Below are 22,500 nucleotides of genomic sequence, written 5' to 3'. Positions count from 1 at the left end.
TTTGATTTTTTAATGTATCACATAAATATATTATATTAATATTTAATATTTATGTAAGTAGTATTGGATTAATTAATTAATTTATTTTTCATTATGTGTCTATATATTTATTGATAGCGTAAATTTTAGATTTTAATTACTATATTTGTTGATAATAATTTAGCTATTATTTTTTTAATATTTTACAATTATTAGATGTGAACTTAAATCTAAAAATATGAATAATGATTATTTAGTTAAATAATTTGGTAATTAAATTTTGGACTATAACTGAGTTAAGGATATTCGTGAGTTTATTATGTTTTTTTAAGCCATATTATATCTTCATAGATATCTCTAATAGTGACTTTGTTCTCTTTATCTATTTAGCCAAAATATAGCCATTTTTCATTGATAATATTTATTCGTAATTTTCATTGATAAAATATATTCGTAGTTTTCATTGTTAAAAGAATTTTCCATCTGTTTATTATAATTTTAGTAAACCTTTTCTATTAAAGTTAATTTAATAAGTTATGTTATATTGTATTGTATTGGATACTATATAACTACTGATTGTTAATTTGATTCTATAATTATTTAGTTGTTGAAGATATGTATTTCATTATTAGATTATAACTGTACGTTATTTGTAAGTTATTACTTAGCCAACGAGATATATAGATCGTTAAATAGTTATACGGTTCTTTTAAGATAGGTTATACGTTTATAATTTGCTTTTTCATCTTTAATTTTTTAATATATTTCATTAATATATTATATTAATATTTAATATTTACGTAAGCAATAATGGACTAATTAATTTATTTATTTTTCATTATATGTCTATATATTTATTGATAGAGTAAATTTTAGATCTTAATTATTATATTTATTGATAATAATTTAGTTATTATTCTTAAATATTTTATAATTATTAGATTTGAACTTAAATTTAAAAATATGAATAGTGAATATGTTAAATAATTTGGTAATTAGATATTGACTATAACTGAGATTCGGATATCCGTTAGTTTATTGTGTTTCTAAAGCCATATTATATTTTAATAGATAAATACATTTTTCTATCTATTTTTTACCTTAAAAATTAATATTTAACATAATAAATGGGTTTTATGACATAATCCTAATGTTTTAAGTTTCTAATTTGATAATAGAGTTTTTTATAAGAAAAATTATTATTTTATTTATTTCTTTAAAAATATTGTTTAACTCTATTTGCTTATTTATTTAACTATTATCATTAACCTAAAGATTGACTACAATTTTAATTCGAATTTTTAATTGAATTTAAACTTAATTGTAATTCGAATTGAATTATAGCCATGAAACGTACGTAGTGTTTTTACTTATTATATTATATTTAATTTTTTTTAATTTTTGGTTAGTTAAAAAAAATTTTTAAGTTTAAAAATTTAAAAATTCAAAAATTTAAAAATTTAAAAATATAAAAATATAAAAATTTATAAATATAAATTAAAAAATTTCAAATTTTAATAATCTAAATTTTAAATTTTATATTTTATATATATATTGTATATTATATTAATTATATTTATTTTTTTGTTTTTTATGTTTTGGTTTATGTCTATCACTGTTTGAGTTGCCTAATAGTGGTTTTATCTCTAATTTAATTTATATCTATACTGTGAAATTTGATTTAATCCTAAATCTAATTTTTCCCTGTAAGTTTGGATATACTCCCAAATAATATCATTATAATTATATATATATAATATATATATATATATATATATATATATATATATATATATATATATATATATATAGTCAATCCAAACATGAACAAGCAAGAAAAAACAACAACGTGAGGACGTGGAATAAGTACAGTGTTATTGGACGCTCAGGAAAGGAAAGAAAAGAAAGAGGATTTCACGTTTCGAGCGGGGCTCTTCCTCAGAAATATAGAAAAAGTCCAAAGAAGGGAAGACGGGAAAAGAAAATCGCCACTCGAACCTGAGACAAAAGATAAATATTAAGATATAAACTCAAATTAGGCAATCATACTCATACACTTATAAATTCGACTTAAAATGTGTATACATGTATTAATGCATATCGACACATATGAATATTTTAAAAAATATTCATAAAATATAAACATATAAATATACATAAAAATACATGTAAATAAACCCATGGAAAGAAGTGTGGAAGGAAGTGTAAGAAAAATAGGACTGATAAAACGAGGAATGAAAAATTTTTTGTACTGAAATTAACAGCGGTTAAGAATTTCAATTAAAAGATCCATAGAGTTCGGTGTGTTTTTTTTTTAAATATAAATGGTATATAAGGTATATAATACAGCGAACCTCCTCAAGCTGTATTATATACCTTATGTACAATTTATATTTTAAAAAAAACACACCGAACTCTATGGGTCTTTCAATTGAAATTCTTAACTGTTCTTAATTTCAGTACAAAAAATTTTTCATTCCTCGTTTTATCAGTCCTATTTTTCTTACACTTCCTTCCACACTTCTTTCCATGGGTTTATTTACATGTATTTTTATGTATATTTATATGTTTATATTTTATGAATATTTTTTAAAATATTCATATGTGTCGATATGCATTAATACATGTATACACATTTTAAGTCGAATTTATAAGTGTATGAGTATGATTGCCTTCCTTCCACACATATCCCACATGAGTTTATTTACATGTATTTTTATGTATATTTATATATCTATATATTATGAAAAATGTTTAAAGTATTCTTATGGGTCGATATGTATTAATATATGTATTCGCATTTTAAGTCGAATTTATAAATGTATCAGTATGATTGCCTAATTTGAGTTTATATCTTAATTCTTATATACATATATATATATATATATATATATATATATATATATATATATATTATATATATATATACATACATATATCTATGTATGTGTATATATACAATATATACACAATATATGTATACATATATAAACACACACACACATGTATATACAGACATATATATATGTGTGTGTAGATATATAGGTTTGTACAAATGCAATTTACAATACTTAACTTAGTGACTTGATCATTATGAGTATCAAAGAATAACGAAATGCCATAGCATCATTGAAGATATATAGTGACAGAAATAGCAACGTGTGAAGCATTTTTATATCAAATGTCAACGTCAAAACTCATCGTGACAACCCTACATGCAAATGTCAACCAGGCACTGCTGAGAAATATGATATATTAACTCATTATGCTAAATTCTATTTAATTATAAATTATGACAATGAAATGAAGGCCTTTTAAATTACCAAACCTTAAGAAACATAGTAGCAGATGTGGAAGTCGAACGCTTTCGCTTTACACTCAACTTCGAGAATAGATACGTTATCTTTTCTGAAAACAATTATCTGTAATACCTTAAGTTCACCAACTGGACTGAAACTGCGAGAAATAGTTATTAGGAAAATGAAGATATTTTGTTCCATGTCGTTAAGTCTGTTTACGTTTTGAATTCACATTACGCTCAGATCCCCTCTGCTATTACATCATTTCAGAATTGATGAAATATCTACTGAGGTCACTCTAGTCGAATGAACCTTAGAATTCGGGGGTTTACATGTGTGTATGTGACACACAGGCACACACACATATGTGTGCACCTGGTGAGAAAATCAGTTTATCTCTTTATCATTCAGATTACTTTGTCAAATGTAAGGCTTATCTATTTACGTTGCTTTGAATTCGTCATGCAATTCCTAGTGACTTTGAGATTTCGATGATGTGATTGTCTATTTTTAGAATGACTTTGTCCTGGAAGTCTAATGAAATGTAGAAATTTAGATATTCTGAGAAGTTAACTCACGTAACTTTCAGGGGGAAATTGTATTTAGCTTGATTAAAGCAATGTAACACAGAACTAGTCACAGGCATTATCTCTGTCGAGATGCACATACATATATGCATACATAAGTACAAACATACATGCATACGTACATACATACATACAAACACTCATAGATGCATACATACATGCATGCATGCATCATCCATCCATCCATACATACATAAAACATGCATGCATGCAGTTAAACATACATACAAATATACATACATGTATGCATGCATCTATCCATCCATACATATATACATTCATGCATTCATACATACATACATATATGCAGTCATACATACACACATGCATGCATCCATCCATCCTTGCATACATACATGGATGCATGCAGGGGAGAATCCTGATACCCTCTGTGAGAATGGACTGGCCGAACTCGTATAAGTAGCAGCGTGTTTGACTGAGCAGAGAGATGTGAAATCGCAGGAAGTCGAAAGGTGCCGTTCGTGAGTTCGTAGAGTCGATGAAAATTGTTGAGAAGTTGTTATAGTTCGTCGAGAGTTGATTTGGATTGGTTACAGTTGTTGACAGATTATTTGGGAATACCTCAAGTGGAGGCAGTTGGTCTACCTCGTTTCGTAGTATCCTATATTCCACGGTTAAAAGTTCACGATATAAAAGTGGCATACAGCTCCACGATACAAAAGTGCTGACGAGGATATCTACGATACAACAATTGGCGACGTATATTTTAATTTTACTTTACCTTTAACGTTTCTTTCATCCTCGCAATGAATTTGTCATTCTCCAATTTCAATTTTATATCTTGAACAGTTACTGGCTGCTCTCGAATGACGTTACACAAAATGTTATTTTAATTTCATTTTCCGCTCGCAACGCGGCAATCACGGTATCTTCGAATAGTTCCGTATATTTTGGAATTAGCCTCGATATGCAATCCGCACGGCCTATCTTCTTGGATGATATATACTCCACCTTAAAGTCGTAATTCAACAATATCGTACCCCAGCATTGTAACCTATTTGCAGTATGCGTAGGAATTCCTTTCTTCGACCCCAAAATTGATAATAATGGTGGGTGATCAGTTTGCAGCCGAAAACTTCTACCGTACAAAAATCTGTGAAATTTCTTCACGGCAAAAATGATCACTAGAACTTCTTTCTCTATTTGACTACAGTGATCCCACACTACTTCGCGGTTCAACTATCGCGGATTCACGACTTCGCGGATTTTAAAAATATATATATATGAACACCTAGAGACATCGACGCGTTATTAGATTGCCACTCCCAGCCGCTAACCGACGCAGACCTCGAAGACTTGACGAAGTCGGCCAGCGAAGAAGAAGAAAAAGAAACGCAGCAAGAAACGGAAGAAGTTGTCGACCAAACTGGCTTGACTTTGGAACGGCTGGCCAAGCTCTGCAACCTGGCTAAAGAATTGAAAGTGGGGTCATAGGAATGGGACGACGATATGGTTCGATTTGTGCAATTTTGCAACAAGGTCGACGAAGTCACGAATGCCTACAAGATGCTCTTTGAACGGAAAAAGAAGCAGCGGCACCAACTTCCCATCACAATGTTTTTGCAGCCTCGCAAAAAAGAGCCAGTTCCTGCTGCTACCACTACGGCTGCACCTTCGGAAGAAGTGGAAGAGGTGTTCCAGGAAAGGGCACCGCTGTCAGCTTCATCATCATCATTTCTACTGTGCAGCAAATTCATCACCATCATCATTCAAATTTTACTTCAACTTCTTTCGTGTTGAGTAAAGTAACAATCCTTATTTTTTAAATCTAAAGCGTTATTGCTTAACAGTTGTCCTTGTTATTAATATACTGTAATGGGTGGGTTGTTAATAGTACAGGGAGGGTTTTAAAAGTCCAAATACACGTTAAATATATAGTGTAAATATAGTGTCCCTACATCGCGGAAATTCAGTTTTCGCGGCCGGTCTCGGAACCAATCTACCGCGATAAACGAGGGATCACTGTATAGTTATTTTTCTGCCGCTATCAGAGAACGCGAGGTATGGACCACCGCTTACATATTACCGTCTTTATATTTGTGTAGCATTACTGCTCATATACCGTATTCAGAAGCGTCAGAAGATACAACAATCTCCGCTGCCGGATCGAAATGAGCCAGCGACAAATCCGGTATTAATAAATATTTTTTAATATTGTCAAACGCCTTTTGACAATTCGTTGACCAATTCCACTTCACATTCTTTTTTAGCAAATTATGTAATGACGTTCTCAATTCATGCATATTTGGCATATAATTTTGATAATAATTTGCTAGACATAGAAAAGCTTGTAAGGTAGTTATATTAGCCGGAAGAATATTTTTAATTGCGTCTGCCCTCGATGGGTCCGGTCGTCTTCCATTCCTGTCGATAATTTGTCCTTAACACTTAATTTTAGGTAAGAAAAATTCACATTTTTACTCACTCAGTGTGAAACAGTAATCTCTTATTTTTTCAAAAATACATTTTATATGCTCAACATGTTGATCACGAGGTTCACTTTTAATTAATATATCATCCAGGTGAAAGATTTACACTTCTTAGGCTAAAGGGTGAGCGATATCACATTTCGTGGTAAAATCTGTAAAGCGAATTCACGGTCCGCTAATATTGCATCCATAACCTGTTGAAAAATTGCAGGTGCGACCTTTAGACCAAATGGTAATCAGTTATATTTATATAGTTCTTTATGCGTATTCACTGCTTGGAATTTTGAGCATTCGTCGTGTACTCCAATTTGTAGGTACGCATCAGAGAGATCCAGTTTCGAAAATATCTTACCCCCGTTTAACTTCGCAAAAATATCCTCCGAAGTAGGTAGTGGATAGTGATACGTTTTCAGACATTTATTCATGCCAATCGGCACACACCCTGATTTTGTTACACACCGTTGGCGCTGCCCATTTTACATATTTCATCTTTTTGATAACTCCAGTTTTCTCTAATCTGTTTAATTCGATTCGTCATAGACATATTTTATCGCAGTAAAAGGTACCATTCTCTTTGGTTTGAACACTGGTATTGCGTTTTCCTTAGTACACAAAGCTAATTTATCCGACAACACTTCAGGAAAAGCATTAAACATTTTTTTCTTCAATTCCTATGACACCTCATTCTTATTGGAGGAACAATCATTTATGTCTTTACAAAACAGAGTTCTGGGGGAGGTCCCATAAATCAAACAATTCCATCCAGTCAGTATCGAACAAGTTTGTTGCGTTAAAGGTAAAGTAAAATTAAAATATACGTAACACAAATGCGAACCATTTTTCTCTGTGATAATGTGTCGATGTACAAACAGAGTTGTAGTGCCAACCGCACTACAATTTCGTGTGTTAAGTGAATTTCATATGGGGTGCCCAGGGGTTTCAAGAATGAAATCAGTAATGAGGAGTTACGCGTATTGGCCAACTACAGACCGTGATATTGAACAATTGGTGAAATCCTCTAGCAGCAATGTCACCACATATAGATTTTGCTGGACTGATAAACGGCGCTATTATCTAATCATAGTACACAGCTATACTAGGTGACCGGAGATATGTAAATGTAGTCAACCAACCTCGAAGGTAACAATAAGGTTTCTTCATATACTTTTACGTTATGCGATGGGATCTTTTCGGTTTGAACGGCAGTTTTTAACATAATTTCTAGGTAACTAAAAAATTCTAAACTTCGTATACTGGTATAATGTGTTTATAAAATATCTTTTTCTCTTGGCTTTATTGAGAAAATTTTATAGTTTGTAAGATATTTGTTGTTTTTTTGTCTTCAATTTCTGCAATTTCAACCAATCTATGACGTCCATTGAGGTAAAAAAAAACCAATCTATGACGTCCATTGAGGTAAAAAAAAACCCATTCTGTGCCGTATGAATATGTCCCTCGTTCAAGAAACAGATTGGGTTTATTTACATTTGTGAAGAAAAAAAGATACCCTTCCCCCCACCCCTAACCCTAAAAGAGATTGAAATGCAATAGATCGATACTAGGGTCATAATTATGGGTGACAATTTCATATGACACCGCTAGAAAAAACTGCCGTTCAAACCGAAAAGATCCATACGATGTCCCGGACACCATAGCATCGGATAACAGAAGGCAGTTTTCGGGGTACAAATTTAAAACTTTCCGTGTGAAGTATGCAATCAATCACATCTCTACTCCATCGTACCTCCCGAGTTCAAATGGACAAGCAGAAAGGTTCGTAGACACATTTAAGCAAACACTAAACAAATCAGAAAAATGAATTAGGCAATGATGCAGCGCTAACTCAGGTCTAAAGGTTTTACAGGGTAACACCTAACCCGAACACATGTTCAGGCAAGTTGCCCTCAGAGCTAATGTTCACCCGGAAGATGAAACTAATATTTGATAAATTGTTACCTGCAAAAAAACCTTATAAGGAAAACCCAAGAAACACAACAAAGTATTTTAATGTGGGAGATAAAGTACATTTCAAAATATTTAAGAATGGAAGAAAAAGTTGGGAGGACAGTATAGTGACGAAGAGAATAGGCTGTATGGTGTACATAATAAAAGGTCAAATAGGATATCACAAATGACATTTGAACCAGTTGAAGACTGGACGTACAGAAAAAAAGGGAAGAAATCACGATGGAAGTTTTTTTATGACTTGGTCGATATTCCAACACCAAAAGCGGTTGAAGCTAGGCGGGCAGCAATATAACACGTAAACAAACAGGACTAGAAATAGTCCCTAAGCGAAGGAAGTATTAAAATGTCTCAGGAAATTAAAATCTCAAACAAGGGAGAGATGATGATGAAAAATAGAATAAAATTAAATAAACATGTTGCACTTTCTACAGAAGTCAAATCTCAAAAGGGGAGATATTATGTCAAGAATCATGACACACCCTGTGAGAATGGACAAGCGGAGCTCATATAAGTAGTAGCGTGTTTGACTGAGCAGAGAGAGGAGAAATCGCAGGAAGTCGAAAAGTGTCGTTCGTAAAGTTCGTGGAGTCGCAGAAAATTGTTGTTGAGAAGTTGTTATAATTCGTTCGGAGTTGTTTTCGATTGGTTACAGTTGTTAGCAGAGTATTTGGGAATACATCAAGCGGAGGCAGTTGGTCTACCTAGTTTCGTAGTATCGTATATCCCACAGTTATAAGTCCACGTTATAAAAGTGGCATACAACTCCACGAAGCAAAAGTGACGCCGAGGATATATACGATACAACACATACAAACAAACATTCAAACATACATGCATGCATACAAACATACATACATACATGCATACATACATGCAATCATACATTCATGCATGCATGCAATCATGAATGTATGCATGCAATCATACATTCATGCATGCATGCAATCATGCATTCATGCATGCATGCAATCATACATACATACATACATGAAAGGTATGCGTTTGCAATCCAGGAAAAGGAACTATCAACCAAGTAACTGATGCACAAAATTGATGGGGATGCAGGAAAAGAAAATGTGACAACCGACGCAGAATTTGTGGAGTTAACACCGAAGATATCACCCACATCATAAGCAATTGTCCGAAAATGTCATCATGGTATTATCTACCGATGAGACATGATGTTGTAGCTAGGACATTCTATAATGAAACACGTCGGAAGGATAACCACGAGGACAAATAAATAATAAGCCATAGAGGCTCATAATAAAAAGGAGTACTGGTGGAATGTCCCAGTGAAGACCTCAATAAACTGTAAGCACAACAGACCCGATGTAATGATTTGGAATAGAGAAGAGAAACTGTGCACAGTTGTAGAAATCAGCAGCCCAGCAGTTGTTAACATAAAACTGAATATCTGTGAAAAGGAGAATACCTACGCTGAACTGTTGAGAAATCTCTGCAGTTACTCTATCCAGGCTACATGTTCAGGTTTATACCAGTAATTTTGGGGTCCCTGAGATATGCAACACACTGCCCAAATACCAATCGAAACCGCGATCCTCCGACCGCGAGTCCGCTGCCCTAACCACTGTATTATTTACATAGTATTATTTACATAGTATTATTTACATATATTTATTCGTTGCCCGACATCGATATTTCCAAGCGCACCTGTGTTTAAAACACTTATAGAGTTACGAGTCCGCAGCTAGCTTTTTTGTTGTTGACATATATCTAGTTTCAAAATGCATTATTTTTACAACTATGAGATATATTGTTTTTGTTATGACTTTATCCTTCTATAATCAACAACAAACACATTTCGTCAATATAAAAGTCTTTATTAGATTAAAAATAACATTATCAAAGAATGGTTGTATACTGTCAATTTAACGTGACAGTAGGGGATTACACCACCGCTGTTTAACCCTAGGAAGCATCGACGCCTCCGCTAAACAGCGGTGGTGTAATCCCCTACTGTCACGTTAAATTGACAGTATACAACCTTTCTATCGCCCCACCACCGTACATATCTCCATGAGATATTTAGAAATTTAATATTTCTAAACATTATCAAAACATGAAGGAAAAACAAAACAAATATGCTTTGTTTTCTTGCAGACACACCAATGTACTATAGCCGTAGTCTTTCTCGTTGTTCACCAACAGATCTTCCCTCTGAAAAAATTAGTGGAATCAGTCGATCTCCATACACAAATGATTTTCCTCCCGAAACTTATAAAAAAAGTACACATATTAGGCGCACCTTTCTATAAGCTGCACTCTAAATTTTCCAGGTAAAAAATAGCAGCTTATACACTGGAAAATATGATAATTGTAGTGGCAGTGAGAATTTGGTTCGCTAGTTTCTAGTTGATAGTGAAGAAATGGTTGTCTGCCAACAGGCAAGAAATGAGTAAAGGAATGCACGATGCTGACTAGAAAGGATAAAGGTGGCATTGTCTTCACTCGACATACGAAAATAACAGATTGGTGACATTTAGTAGAGATGATCCTGAAGTTGTTCCTCTTCGATTACTATTGCAAACAACAGTAGCTTTTTTCAACTGAATACACGTCGTTGATTGGTTAAAATTACCAAAATACGACAACTTTAACACGAAATAACTTCTAAAATAGGAAACTTTTTTCAGAAATGATCAAAGTAAACCGTCTTCGGCGTGAGAAATTCCACCAGTATATGAAGTTTCAAACTGTTCAGTTAAAAAATATTGATTAACAAAAATCTGTGCCAAACTGAACAGACCCTCTCTCTCTCTCCCCCCTCTCTCTCTCTCTCCCTCTCTCTCTCTCGCTCCCCCTCTCTCTCTCTCTCTCTTTGTTTATTTATCTTTTGTCTTTCCTTTTTTACAATCTTAAAATCTGTCACTGTTCCTCTCTTTAATTCCATGTCTGTTTCTTTCACTCACCCTGCCTCTCTATCTCCCTCTCTTTCTCTCTATGTTTATTCGTTCATTCTTTTATTTGTTTCAATCATTTGACTGCGGCCATGCTGGACCACCGCATTTGGTCAAACAAATCGACCTCAGGACTTATTCTTTGTAAGCCTGGTACTAATTCTATCGGTTATTCTTCTGAACCACTAAGTTACGCAGACGTAAACATACGAACATCGGTTGTCAGCGATGGTGGGGGTAGAAACACAGACACACATACACATATATACACGACAGGCTTCTTTCAGTTTCTGTCTACCAGATCCACTCACAAGGCTTTGGTCGGCCCAAGAAGACACTTGTCCAATGTGCCACGCAGTGGGACTGAACCCGGAACCATGTTGTTGGTAAGCAAGCTACTTACTACACAGCCAGTCCTGCGCCTCTCTTTCCTTTTTATTTCAATCTCAACACCTGTCACTGTTCCTTTCATGTCTGTTTCTTTCACTCCTTTTTCTCCTCTCTCTATCTCTCTGTCTCTCTCTTTAACTAACACGAAATAACTTTTGTCTAGAAATTGTCTTCAGTGTATTTCACATAGTCTTGCGTTTAAATCTATGTCGTTAGGTTTTTCTGTAGGTTCCCACTGGACAATAACACACTTAGTTCTCATTTTCATTTATTCAATGTCTAAAGTGAGTTTTGCCACATATACCTAAACATTGACCTCTATGTTTTCACTCTCATTTTCTCTCCCTTTAACTTTCTTAGTTTTCATCAAATTCTCTCCCACATCTCTCACAATTTTTTCTCTTCATTTTCACTTTGTTTCTTTCCTTCTCCCTCTTTCTTTCTTTCTTTCTTTCTGTCCTTCCTTCTTTCCTTCCTGCCTTCCTTCCTCCTTTCTTTCTCCCTCTTTTTTACTTCCTTCCTTCTTTTCTTCCTTCCTGCCTTCTTTCTTTCCTTCCTTCTTCATTTCTTTCTTCCTTTCTTTCTTTCCTTTTTCTCCATCCCTCCTTTTTTTCTCCTTCTGTCTTGCTTTCGTTCTTTCCCTCTTTCTTTCGTTCTTCCTCCCTGTTTATTTATTTATTTCATTCTGTCTTTCCTTCTTTCTTTTTTCCTCCCTCTTTCTTTCCTCCTCTTTCCTTCCTTTTTCTTTCTCTCTCCCTCCCTCCTTCTTTCTTTCTTTCCTTCTCTCTCCCCCTTTCACTCTTTCTTTCTCCCTCCCTCCTGCTTTCTTTCTTTATGTTCGACTAAAGGTGGTGCTCCAACATGGCCACAGTCAAATCACTGAAACAAAAGAATAAAAAAAAATTATGCCGGTTTAATCCGAGCAACGCCGGGTATCTCCTCTCGTATAAACATAAACAAGTCGCTAACTTGGTTATAGGGGAAGTAACTCAACATATTGTCAACGCGATGTGACGTGACTTAATTCGTCTTTTGTTTAGACTTAGTAGAATCGTTTTTGTTTAGACCCCTTCTTTAAATTACGTTCGGAACTTAATTAGCATCTAAAATATAATTAATATATACGAATTCAAATTATGCAATAGAATGTGTTATATATAAATACGGAGAGAAATAATTAATAAAAAAAAATTATTACTTCCCTCTAATTCCTTAGCAACCGTATCCCAGAGTAACGACAAACTGGTAGACAACGTCCTTTCAGTTGAGTGAACCAATGTAAGTTATTTCATCTATCTATTTATAAATTCATCATATTGTATCACCCGCTTTGTATATTATTTATTTTATATCAGTGTGAATATGTCTTGTAAAGAATATAGATTTTTATGTGGGTGGTATTAAGCTCAGATCAGTTCTGATCGAAGAGATTCCGAGCAATCGAGCTGTGATCAACCACCGTCTTTGTTTTCGTGCTTAGTATATATCGGACTACATTGTGTATCTTCGTATGTGGGTGGGTGTGGGTGTGTGTGTCTTCGTGTTTGTTTCCTATCAAAGTCTGACAGCTGGCGTTGGTTTGTTTACGTCCTTGTAACTTAACAGTTCGGTAAAAATAATAAGTACTGGTGGTGGGGGAGGTTTGTCTGACAAATCTCTCTGAGGCGGTGCTGAGCCCAGTAACTTATAAGATAAAGATATATATATATATATATATATATATATATATATATATATATATATATATATATATATATATATATATATATATATATATATACATACATACATACATACATACATACATATGCGCAGGAGTGGCTGTGTGGTAAGTAGCTTGCTAACCAACCACATGGTTCCGGGTTCAGTCCCACTGCATGGCATCTTGGGCAAGTGTCTTCTGCTAATGCCTTGTGAGTGGATTTGGTAGACGGAAACTGGAAGAAGCCTGTCGTATATATGTATATATATGTGTGTGTTTGTGTGTCTGTGTTTGTCCCCCTAGCATTGCTTGACAACCGATGCTGGTGTGTTTATGTCCCCGTCACTTAGCGGTTCGGCAAAAGAGACCGATAGAATAAGTACTGGGCTTACAAAGAATAAGTTCCGGGGTCGATTTGCTCGACTAAAGGCGGTGCTCCAGCATGGCCGCAGTCAAATGACTGAAACAAGTAAAAGAGTAAAGAGTATATATATATATATATATATACTCAGTTTCAAACTCTGATGTCCAGGTTACAAAAGCAAAGTTTGAAGGGAAGAGTAGTCATTTCCTTTGATTTCTAGATGGAATCAAATAGGAAATAACACTTACTGATTAAATACATAAAAAAAAGAAAGAAAAATTAAAATTTGTTATGCAGTGTTATTTATATACAAATTCCGTGGGTAGATGGTCAGGTCTATCGAAGCATTCACTGATCATTATCAATATTGACAAAGATACATTCACTTTGCTTCCTTTTCTACTTATTTCATTGTACTACCAAAGAAAGGAAAGGATGGGAAATGGTAGAAAAAATGTGTTTCGCTGATGACAGGAAAAAATGGAGGGAAGAAGTCGTATGGCTTGTTGTGCACATACAACCTATGGATTTTAATTGATTGAACTATCGCTACTATTTTCTTTCATTTGTTTCAGTCAATAGAATGTGGCCATAGTGGAGCACTGCCTTGAAATGTCTAGTCGAGAATTCTTCTTCATCTAATTATTATTATTATTATTAGGGCAGCATGCTCAGCAGCATTTTTGCCCGTCTTCATGTCCTGAGTTCAAATTCTGCCAAGGTTGACTTTGCCTTTCATCCTTTCGGGGTCAATAAATTAGGTACCAGTGAAACACTGAGGTCAATGTAATCGACTAGTCCCCTCCCACCAAAATGGGCATATTTTCAACGGTCGGATAACTGAAGAGATGGCTGGATAACTGAAGAAGACACCTGTCCAATTATAATATGGAATTAAATGATCCAATGAGGCAACTTAAACTAATGATAGACTCTCAATGCTAGGGGTTCTTAAACTGACAAGTACTAACCTCTCTCCACTTCACAAAAATTATTAGTGAAATTTATTTTTGCCCTTCTCTTTTATCAACAAGGATTCAAAGGTTTCGGAGGGATTTTAACAAACCTAATCGAATGACTGGTTAAATAGATGATTAATCAAACAATCGGTGAGTTAATTGGTTAAATAATTAACATATTGACTAATAGTAATAATAATAAAAGAACTGAAATATAAACGATGTGAGATAAACAACATAAGCGTTTACATCCATTAAATCTTTCTTTACCATGATGGTGGTAAATTCAAAGACTTATTTATTGACACTCCAGTGCTTACGATGACAAGGGTTCCAGTCGATCCGATGAATGAAACAGCCTGCATGTGAAATTAACGTGCATATGGCTGAGCACTCCACAGACACGTGTACCCATAACGTAGTCCTCAGGGAGATTCAACATGACACAGTGTGAAAAGGCAGGCCCTTTGAAATACAGGTACTACCCATTTTTGCCAACTGTCTTGTTCAATGACACAACGCACCGCCGGGAATCGAACTCATGATATTATGATTGTAGGCTGAATATCCTAAAAAAAAAAAAGAAAAAGAAAAACAAGCACCTAGTTTAATTACCCATTACCGTTTATCTGCTCCCTACCCACTTTTACTTCAAACCTCGCAAGTCCTATTGCTTTGTATGGAAATCTAACCTGGAAGACATAACAGCCAAATTACCCTCAAATCGCACCTTACCACTTCTCTCTCCCTCCCTCCCTCCCTTTCTCTCTCGCTCCCTCTCCCACCTCCTCTCTCTCTATATATATATATGTAAGTACTTGACAGAATGTAAGCACTCAACAGAGGGTAAGTACTCGACAGAGTGTAAGTACTCGACAGAGTGCATACTCAACAGAGTGTAAGTACCTTGAGAGAAAAGTTGGACCTAAGAAGCATCAGATGTGGTGTGCAAGAGAGATGACTGCACTGGTATGGTCATGTGGCAAGAATGGATGAGGATAGCCGTGTGAAAAAGTGCCAAACCCTAGCAGTTGAGGAAACATGTGGAAGAGATTAGACCCAGGAAGACCTGGGATGAAGTGGTGAAGCACAACCTTCGAATTTTAAGCCTCACTGATGCAATGACAAGTATCTGAGACTTTTGGAAATATGCTGTGCTTGAGAAGACCCGGCAAGTCAAATGAGACCATAACCTTGTAGCCTATGCCAGGAGCGTAACCAGCCCACTTATACGTACCTTTCCTTCTTTGGACACTAAGCTCTGCTTGTGAAGACCTGTTGAGGCAAGTGAAATCGAAATCAAATTTGATGACTGGCATCCGTGCTGGTGGGGCACTAAGAGCACCATCCGAGCGTGATTGTTGCCAGAGTGGCTAATTGGCTTCTGTGCCGGTGGCACGTAAAAGACACCATTCGAGCGTGATCGTAAGTGAAATCGAAATCAAATTTGATGACAGGCATCCAGTATATATATATATATATATATATATATATATATACTCAGTTTCAAACTCTGATGTCCAGGTTACAAAAGCAAAGTTTGAAGGGAAGAGTAGTCATTTCCTTTGATTTCTAGATGGAATCAAATAGGAAATAACACTTACTGATTAAATACATAAAAAAAGAAAGAAAAATTAAAATTTGTTATGCAGTGTTATTTATATACAAATTTAATCAGTGGTATTTCCTATTTGATTCCATCTAGAAATCAAAGGAAATGACTACTCTTCCCTTCAAACTTTGCTTTTGTAACCTGGACATCAGAGTTTGAAACTGACCTATTTTCCAATACATTTCAGACAGATTTAGTGCTGAGTTGCTGAAGCAGAAATATCGTTATAACATATATTCTGCTCAATACCACAGATTATCTTGTCATTTACTTGACCTTAACCGCTTGAGCATGTCCCTTAGTGGTTGACAATATGTACATCTCTGAGCACAAGCAGGAATAGTGGGGGAGCATTGCAGTCATGTGTTGAGCAGGATTCTTTGGGGTTTGAATGAATGTAACAAAATCAAAGTTTGAAGGAAATATTAGCTATTTTTCATACTTTCTAAGGGTAAGCAAACAGGAAATACCAGTTGCTACCCAAAGACAAAATTCGTGCTATACAGTGCAATCAGTATTCTACAGACAGATAGCACATGTGTCCATAGTGTAATTCTCAAGTAGACTCAACTTAACTCAACATGTGACAAAGAAGCGTCTTTAAATTAAGTATAATCCTTCCCAGTGGGAAGTGAACTCCTCAAGTATTTAATTGTTGAACACGAAAGTAAATCTACTACAATATTTTCTTACGTCCCTTTTCAGACCTTTTCAAAAGTTCAAACCTATCTTTTTCTTTCTTTTTCTCTCTTTTTTTTTTTATCCCATCAAACCAGGGTACAAAAAAAATTGGAATTTTTGTTCGCATAGATCTGCTTGTCCAGGTCTGACCCTGAAGGGGCAAAGCAGCAAAAAAAAAAAAAAAGTAATAATAATTTGCTAACCAATGAGGAAACTTCTATGTAGTCACTCTGCTGGCTGCAAATAATGGCCAAGTCATCCTCAAATCACATCTAACCACCTTCAACAAACAAACAAACTAACCAATAAATAAATAAATAATTGATAATCTAACAAAATAATCTTTTATATCTAAAAGAAAGCATGGTCACAGTAGAATTGTTTTTTAATTATTTTCATAGGTGTACTCTATCAGGAAATGACCAAGAACTAAATAACAAATGATTTCTACTGTAAGCATAAGGACCCAGTTTTTAACTATCACGTATATAGTTGATGAATTCGACTCTAATAATATAGCAGTTAAACCCTAACATTTAACTGGTGCTATATTTTATTGTCAAGAGAAGTATGACAAACAGAAGACCAGTCGGAGAATATGATTTTCATAGCAATAATATGTTGCTAAATATTTTGCTTCCATATGGAAATAACTATCTCTGTTATTGTCGCCGCGGTCGTCGTCATCATATCTTCCTCATTCTCAACATCATTATACTTTAACACCTTTTTGTTGTTGTTGTTGTTGTTGTTGTTGTTGTTGTTGCTGTTGCTGTTGTTGTTGTTGTTGTTGTTGTTGTTGTTGTTGTTGTTGTGTTGTTGTTGTTCTTCTTCTTCTTCTTCTTCTTCTTCTTCTTCTTCTTCTTCTTCTTCTTCTTCTTCTTCTTCATTCAAACATTTAAGCATCATCGATTGGTATCCATCATAATAATGTTTGGTTATCAGCCATGGGTATTTCGAGAAATATACAAATACCGCAGGTTTTGTTGTTTTTTACACGTGTGTTAAATTGAAAGATGTTTCACAAGCAGCCAAGAGAAACAACTCTTTCTCAAAGGGGAAACAGCGATCAAGGGAAATAACTCCAATAGTTGATTAAAATATTAGGGACAATATACACGATGTCAGTATTAACGTTTCATAGCAGGGCGGCGAACTGGCATAATTATTAACATCCGGACTAAATGTTTAGCGGCATTTCATCCGTCCTTACGTTCTAAGTTCAAATTTCGCCTGGGTCGACTTTGCCTTTCATCCTTTCGCGGTTGATAAAATAAGTACTAGTTGAGTACTGGGGTCGATGTAATTGACTTATCACCTGACCCCGAAATTGCTGGCCTTGTGCCAAAACTTGAAATTAATATTACATTTCATCGTTTGGGTGTCCTTGAAGTAAGTATTGGAATTAGTACCACTGGCTACTCTCTCCCACCTTTATGTCTGTGTTGGAAACTATTAAAAGTAGTGAAATGGTAAAATTGTAAGAGCATCTGGAAAATGCTTTACAGCAGTGCTACATCAATCCCAGTGCACAATTAGTACTTATTTTATTGACCCTGAAAGGTTGAAAGGCAAAGTTGACCTTGGCGGAATTTGAACCCCAGAACATAAAGATGGACGAAATGCAGCTAAGCATTTTGCCTGGTGTGCTAATGATTCTGCCAGCTCACTGCCTTAACAATAATAATAATAATAATAATAATAATAATAATAATAATGAAATTATTGTATACAGTGCTCAGGTGCACCATAACTTGTCAGAAAGTGCATATAAAGTACATGCAGTAATGTACAAATGTCTGGAAAGCGAACAATGTATGAGTCAGATACATGCTTGTAATGTATGTAATAATCTTTTCTACTGGAAGCACAGTTTTGGGAGAAAGGATTAAGTCGATTACATTTACAAGTGTGTGTAACTGGTACTTCGTTAATCTACCCTGAAAGTATGAAAGGCAAAGTCAACTCCAGTGGAATTTGAACTCAGAATGTAGTGGCAGACAAAATACCACTAAGTATTTTGCCTGGCGTGCTAATGATTCTGCCAGTTCACTGTCTTAATAATAATAATAATTGTAATAATGATGATGATAATATAATAATAATAATAATAATAATAATAATAATAATAATAATAATGATAATAATAATAATAATACCCCAGAAGGAGTCACCGAAAATGAGAATTGCAATATCCTGTGGGATGTAATGATCCAGTGCGATCACCTGACCAGACATAGGAAACTGGACATTGATGTGGTGAATAAAAAAGAAAGAACATGTATGTTTATCAACATAACATGCTTGGTGACAACAGGATCAATGTGAAAGAAGAAAAAATAAACTACAATGATTTGACATGGGAAATACGAAGGTTGTGGTCAAGGAAGAGAGGAGATGTGATACAAATAGTAATTGGTGCACTTGAAAGTATCAGCACTCAACTACCAGCATGGCTAAAAAACATTAGTGCAAGTGTGAAGATAGAACACCTACAACGATCAGCACTGTTTAGAACTGCAAGAATTCTTTGCAGGGTTCTTGAAGCATGACCAGTAAACAAGCGTCACCTTAGTTTGCTGACTGTGGACAGCTGACACATGCCATCATACACAGAAAAATAAGTTGTGGGTTTTCATATAATAATAATAATAATAATAATAATGATAATAATAATGATAATGATAATAATAATGATAATAATAATAATGATAATAATAATGATAATGATAATAATAATAATGATAATAATAATAATAATGATAATAATAATGATAATGATAATAATAATAATGAACTTGAAGGCCTATTGCGCACTGTGAAAGTATTCAGCGATGACATCGGGATGGAGTTTGGACTTGAGAAGTGTGCCAAGGCCACTTTCCAGAAAGGGAAAGTGAAGACCACAAATTCAGTTGTGTTAGATGTTGACACAGTCATAAGAGAGCTTGAGCAAGAACAAACATACAAATATTTAGGGATAAATGAAGGCTCTGGTATTCAGCATGCAAGCATGAAAGAGAAGATCAGGAAGGAATGTTATAAGAGAGTTCATGCAGTCCTGAAATCTGAACTAAATGCACTTAACAAGGTGTTAGCTATAAATTCCTTAGCAGTTCCAGTTGTTACTTATAGCTACAATGTGTTGAACTGGAATATGAGTGAAGTAAAGAATATAGATAGGAAAATACGCAAGCTGCTGAGTTGTAATAGGATGCACCACCCAAAGGCAGACGTAGATCGCCTTTACCTTCCCAGAGCCCAAGGAGGTCGAGGCCTGATCCAATTTGAACTAGCTTACAAAACAACCACAATTGGACTGGCCAAATATCTCGAAATAACGAATGACTGGATGCTAAAGCTTGTGGAAAATCACGAGAGATGAAAGAAGCTTCATTTTATCATAAAGGAAAGCAAAAAATTTGCTATTGATCTCGTGCAGGATACCCAAACTGAACAACCCGAGGGAAGTACGACAACTATTGTTGCAAAGAAGGTGAAAATAATGGCAACGAAAAAAGCGCACGAGCAATTGGCTGATAGGTGGGAGGAGAAACCTCTGCACGGCAAATATGTGGCCCGCAGCAAACAAGCTGATGTTGACCAGAAGCAAACCCATCAGTGGCTACGGAGCTCAGGGCTAAAAGCAGAGAGTGAAGGTTTCATCCTGGCTGCTCAAGATCAAAGCCTATTAACCCGGAACTACCAGGCCAATATGATGAAAAATGGAGCAGACCCAAAATGCCGATTCTGCAACAACATGATTGAAACAATGGACCACCTAATCTCTGGATGTAAGGTCTTAGCACCAGTGGAGTATAAATTAAGACATGACAGAGTTGGCCAATATCTACACTGGCTAATAAGTCGGCATTACAATATCAAAACTGCCGACAAGTGGTATAATCACCACCCTGAGGCTGTAACTGAAGGAGAAAATGTAACCATTCTGTGGGACTTTCCAGTACATACAGATCGAACCATCAAGGCCAATAAACCAGATATTGTTGTGAAAGACCAAAACAATAAAGTTTGCTTATTGATCGACATGAGCATCCCCTGTGATCATAATATCTCAGCGAAAGAGTTTGACAAGCTCAGAAAATATAAAGACCTACTCATTGAAATTGAGAAAATGTGGCATCTCAAGGCGGTTACAATACCAGTGATTGTAGGAGCACTAGGAATGATCAAGAAGGGAACCGAAAATTATATGAGAATGATCCCTGGCTTACCATCCCTGCAAGAAGTGCAAAAGATTGTCTTAACTGGTACATCACATGTATTGAGAAGAGCATTGTCGATGTGAGAACTGTTGCTGCTCATGTATTTTAATTTAACTTTAAAAAAAAAAAAAAAAATGAACGAACTATTGAGTTTGGTTTAATGGCCTACCAATGTATACTATGAGTTTCTTTGCCCTAGGAGTCAAGAAGACACTCGGCAAGAAATGGAAGCAAATTTGAAAGAAGAAAAAAAAGTAATAATAATAATAACAATGATAATGATAATAATAATAATAATAATAATAATAATAATAATGTTATATTTCGGAATGGTTATATTGCCAGTTTAGCCAATAAAAACACACACACTATATATTTGGTGTTATTTTGCTTCAGTGTTATTTATTTTTTACATTAATCTTAATCTTATTTTGGCCAGAGTTCTTTCGTCACACTCTTGTGACCGCATCAGTGGTCCTTTGTTTTCTTCTTTCTTATTTGTGTCTCTCCTTACTAACCGTCAGCCATTTTGTATTTTTTTACATTAATCTTAATCTTATTTCGGCCAGAGTTCTTTCGTCACACTCCTGTGACCGCATCAGTGGTCCTTTGTTTTCTTCTTTCTTATATGTGTCTCTCCTTACTAACCGTCAGCCATTTTGTATTTCTATTAATAGAAATACAAAATGGCTGACGATTAGTAAGGAGAGACACAAATAAGAAAGAAGAAAACAAAGGACCACTGATGCGGTCACAGGAGTGTGACGAAAGAACTCTGGCTGAAATAAGATTAAGATTAATGTAAAAAATAAATAACACTGAAGCAAAATAACACCAAATATATAGTGCGTGTGTTTTTATTGGCTAAACTGGCAATATGACCATTCCGAAATATAACAATATCTGTTTCAACACACGACTTCACATAAAAAATCTTGCACAACAAATATTTAAACGTAATAATAATAATAATTACAATATAATAAAAATCAGAGAAGAGCTTTTACAAAAAAGCTGTTACAAAAGGTCTGCTGCTTTGGCATGGCCAGAATAATCAGGAAAGTATCAGATAGTTGAGAAGAACAGATCTCGTGGTACTGTAGGCTGCAGGTAGCAAGCTCACTAAACATGCAAGACTTTAGGAGTTCCATAAAAACTTGAGTTAAAAGGAGTAATAGTAGCAATAATTTTTAACACATGCACAAATTTTTGTTGGGTGTTTGCTTGCAAGGTAAAGGCAATGCCTGTAGCTTTTGCAGGCCCTCCAAAAATCACTGATATTGATGCTATTAACATTCTTAAAGAACCTTTGCATGTGAAATCTGTTCAACTCTACAGGATAAACATGAGCATAGGGGGAAT

General features: G+C 34.8%; 1 protein-coding gene across 2 annotated transcripts in view; it reads left to right on the top strand.

Moving 5' to 3' along the window:
- The window catches only part of LOC115211851 (cilia- and flagella-associated protein 44-like), a 204,798-nt gene that overhangs the window by 1,033 nt on the left and 181,265 nt on the right, over positions 1-22,500 (top strand). The window contains exon 2 of one of the 2 annotated variants that reach the window (XM_029780572.2): positions 12,811-12,872. The gene's annotated coding sequence lies outside the window, so the exon portion shown is untranslated. Of the gene's footprint in view, positions 1-12,700; positions 12,873-22,500 lie in introns of those variants that run through there. The other variant, XM_036503433.1, reaches the window with a different exon arrangement.

The sequence above is a fragment of the Octopus sinensis genome, linkage group LG5, assembly GCF_006345805.1.
Source record: "Octopus sinensis linkage group LG5, ASM634580v1, whole genome shotgun sequence".
Taxonomy (NCBI): domain Eukaryota; kingdom Metazoa; phylum Mollusca; class Cephalopoda; order Octopoda; family Octopodidae; genus Octopus; species Octopus sinensis.
The sequence above is the reverse complement of the archived record's forward strand: the minus strand, read 5'-3'. Positions and strand labels throughout refer to the sequence as shown.